Below are 4,691 nucleotides of genomic sequence, written 5' to 3' on the forward strand. Positions count from 1 at the left end.
GTTAGGTCCTGAACCTCTCAGAACTGTGAAAGGTTAAATGTTGAAATGCAGCCCACAGAGGAGAAGAAGCCACCCCCCCCCTTGCTCCCGTTCTTAACAGGGCAGGAATCAGCAGGTCCAGATCAAAATCACTAGATATTTAATAACTACAGAAGCCAAAACAACTGCAAACTGAAGTACACCATGAATGATAAAACAAACATAATATTCCATGAAATATGAGACCCCGTTCAGGCCACCCAGCAAACTAGTGTGTTCACTGAATGGCCCCAAGGAAGTCTGACTCTCTCTGTCGATCCACACCCTTTGTCCCCCCAAAGTTACATTCTTGAGCCCATCGATCAGCTCCCACAATTGGCTCATCCAATAAGCCCCTCCTGGGCCATGCCTTTTGTTCTGTTCTTCACACCTAGGCCAGCCAGCTTCGTTCCAACCCCCACTGGCAGACACCTGCTTACATTCTTGGGGCCAGTGTCTTTGTTTGGTTCGCCAAACCCCCGCTTCCAGTACACTCCTCACCCCCTCCTCTTACAGCATGAAATTACCTCCGATGATGAAATAGCCACACTTCTTGGTTTAAACTCGTACAAGTAAACACACTGTAACATATAATATCCAGCACTAGGAATGCTCTAAAACTTAAATTCCTCACAATTCCCCCCTTTCTCACTGTTCACAGTGAGAATATTAAACAGTTGTATCTATAAATCTACTCATAACTGGTTGCCCTGTATATTTGTTTCACTAATTGTCAATTAATCTCTGCAGGAATCCACTTGAACATCTGCATTAACAATTCATGAGATCAATACATTCAAAAGCATCTCTAACAGTTCTTGTGTAACATTTCTAAAATAAGTACAAGCTGTGGAGGGGAAAGGATCATTCTTTACATATAGGTGTCATCATGATGTGTATGCAGAATAGGTGTTACAATTTACATGGTAAAAAACAGTAGACAACACATTGTGTCTGTTTTCAGCTATGGGGGCCTTCACTATTGGAAACCATCCGTTCTTTTGCCATCTCTCCAGATATTTCTTCATTTCTTTCCATTCCTTTCCCGTCTTTGGGCTTCGTCTTATCCTCCATCCTTTCTCTGGCTCTTCCCAGCATTTCCTGAGTGCTTAGTCTAACCATCATGCAGCCTAGGAGTGTTCACTGACCTCTCAACTACCCCTAGAATCTCTATTCTGACTGTAGCTTTTTACAGTGAAAAATAGCACTGAGTACAGCAGGATCAAGCATCTTGACTGCTTTTGGTCAAGTAGATAAGATGGCTATAGGTAGAGCGTGAGATGGGTGGAGTTTTGAACTGTTGACCCAACCTGAACAGCCTGTGCGACAATGTGAGAGTGCTGTCCAGGGTGCTGAAATGGAGAGGGCAGGTTATCGTCTTTCGTCAATAATGTCAGCTGCGTGGGTTTGATGCTCCTATGTTAATATTACATTGTTTGTTAGATGTGTCAAGGAATTGACCTTTGAGAGCAAATGTTTGTACAGTTAGATTGTCAGCAGTGATGGTGAGAAGTGTCAAGGGATTATGCTGTGCTGCTTGAATATATAGCCGCGAATGAGCCAATGTTTGCGTAGTATGAATGAAACTGTACATGTCAAGAAGTGTTTGAATCATCAACCTGATTAGCAAAATAGCATGCAGACGACCAGAATACAATTAGAAGACAGACAGATGCATAGAAACCACACAGCAGACCTAATTGCCAAACTTTCTTTAAAAAAAACTTTTTTTATTTCATCTTAATTCATCTATGTTATATGTCATTGTGGTGGCGTGGGCGTGGTTGTGCTCAACTGCAGAGGGGACTGAGTGTGGGGAGGGAGTGGTTCAGGGAACGGGGCCGGGGAGAGGACTAATCAGCCTCAGCTGTGGACAATTAGTAATTGTATCTGTCCCCTTTAAAACCATCAGTAGGGACGGAGGCAAGGGAGTCACACACAGGCGGGCCGAGCGACGCTGGGAGCGAGAAGACTGACGAGGAGGACCGCTCAGAGCTGGGCGCTGGAACCCACGGCGGCAGAGCGCCCAGCCGAGACCAGCGTGAGCGGTGAAATAAATAAAAGATATTACGATCCACTTCCTGACTGTGCTGGAAACAATATATTTGTTTTTTATCTAAAATAAAGTTGAATTGGGCCACATCCATCTAAAAGCGCTGACACAGTTAAGAATGTATGAAATCAATCGGTCTCAGAATTATTTCACAGTTACCCCTCGAACGGAAGAACCAGAACCAGGATTGAGCGGACAGACTGTCAGACCCTGCTGCAGCGGATTGAGAGGTTTTCTAAAGGGAATCCGGTGCTCGGAAACACCATCACTTTCGTCCACAGGGACCGCCAAACTCAATGCAAAATGAAAGTTCCTTGTAGTAGCTTTAAACGTTGCTTTCTTAACCTTGTTGAACAAAATGTAACAAATAAATACATACAAATAAATGTGTTGAATTGATATTTATTAGAATAATGGAATTTGATACCGGATCAGCAGATCATCACCGATACCCGATCCAGCTGTTTGAGTCAGTAACGAACCGATATCCGATATCAGTATTGCTTTCGGTCCATCTCTAACAGTCACTGATTGAATCAGTAACCCTTCGTAGGGATGCATTGTGTTACTTCCTGGTTAAAAGTTAAAAAAACTGTGCAAAAGCCACAAAAACTATTATGATATAATAATTGTTTCAAATGGGTGGTTGCGGAGCTATATCTTCATAAACAATGCTTGTATAGGCCGTATTTTGTACTGAACTGAATGATGACAGACAGAATCTGCAACAAAGTTTACGATGTTATAAACTGTGATGTGTTCGCTTACTGATGTACGCACTGAAGTGCATTTGAATGGTGATGCAGTTTCTTAGTTTAGAAAAAAAAGGTGAACAAACTATAGTCAATAGTCATTTTAATCGGCAAGTGATTTGTAGTTTCCTTTTGTTTACTGAATATTCAAAGTACATTTTGTATATTTTGATTTGCGGATCTTCTTCAAAAAGCAAATGTCAGGAATATATTTTTTACATTGAAAGAATGCAATATTCCTTTGTTATTGATTGTTTGGCAGTTGGTCAATTGAATTAGTTTTCAAAGGGGTCACTGCTCCATCCAAAGGGGGACAATAAACAATACAGTGAAAGCTCAAGGACTGTAACAATATGATATTTGAAAATTACAAGAATTGATATGAGGAAATTATACATTTTAAGAGGTTAGAGATGGTGGCTTAACTTCTCTCCAGAAATAGAAAGTCAACAATTATGTGGCATAAGTCATTTTGGTCTCAATCTCTAAATTCAGGTTCTCCAGTTAGTGTGCAGGTGCATTAAGGTGTTAAGTATTGCTGTGTTAAAGATATTGTAAGGCTTACAGAAGCCTTTGATGTCTGCCGTGTGACGTGTTGATACATCTTCATTGTTTGCTCCAAGTTCTTTGGAAGCATGGCCCAGTTTCTGTTGTGACAGCCTCTGAGCAGTGTTGATTAAAGAACGTAGCCATATTTACCTTTAAATGCAAATATTGTTATTATATTTTCATTTTACAGGGTGTGATACTGTAACTGTATAATTCTATCTTACATTCTGTATGAAGCCACAGTGTAATACAATCCAGAAAGGAGAGTAACACAACTAAATTGATAACATTTCAGCAGAAGGTTGCTTGTTGTTTGGATCTTTTAATGATTGCATGTAAATCTAACTGAAAAAGCTTTCACACTGCATGTTTCTCTGTTTCACTAGATGATCGAGCCAGGTCATGGCATAACATCGAACAGATGCATACTGGTGTGTGTAGCATGATTTCCTGTGTACCTGACCAGGTGTCTTCATGGTGCCAGTCAAAAGACTGCAGACATGCAACAGCTGATGGAAGAAGGTTGGACCCACTGACGATGGCCTCTACTCTCACCACAAAACCATCCCCTCCTCCCGACGTGAAGAGTAACTGATTTTGAAGTTATTTCATGAAGCAGCCATTCCTACAATCTGATAATATGAATGATAATACATTTGCAATGACCCTGGTTTCAGTTTATTTAAGTTTACTAACTAACCCAAAATACTTAAGGGATAAGGGCTTTCATTCATTTGACATCAAGATCTCAATAAAAACGTTACTTGCTATGAGCAGCATGCCACTCTCACTTCTTAATCTTGAAAAGAGAAATACTGCTCCCACCAACCCACAACTCAGAAATGAATAAGTTTAAGCAAGTGAGTTATGAATTTACTCAACACACACAAAGGTTCCACCCACCGCTTAAAATGATATGCATCAGTGAGAAAAGTACACAATTCTTGTTTAATTAAGTGCATAAATAAACTAACCTTCCCCTCCCACGAAACAGGACATGGATACAAATAATGATATAATAATGAAATCATACAGTGCAGTGTATCAACAACTGAAACTATGGCAGTTGACTTTAAAAGATTATTCTTACCTACAGAATATGTGTCAGTGTTTATTAAAGATTAACACAAATAGAGCTTTGAGTGAGAGTGATAGGATGCATTATGAGGATGAAATGTTGTCATAATCAACCTCTTCATGGGTGTGAGCTCAATGGAGACAAAAACCACAATGGTTGACACACAAAACCCCTCCTTAACTGCAAACACCTTATGAAATATATAACGTGACATTGGTAGTGCGGGACCAGTTAACTCAAC

The sequence above is a fragment of the Pholis gunnellus genome, assembly GCF_910591455.1.
Source record: "Pholis gunnellus genome assembly, chromosome: 7".
NCBI lineage: Eukaryota > Metazoa > Chordata > Actinopteri > Perciformes > Pholidae > Pholis > Pholis gunnellus.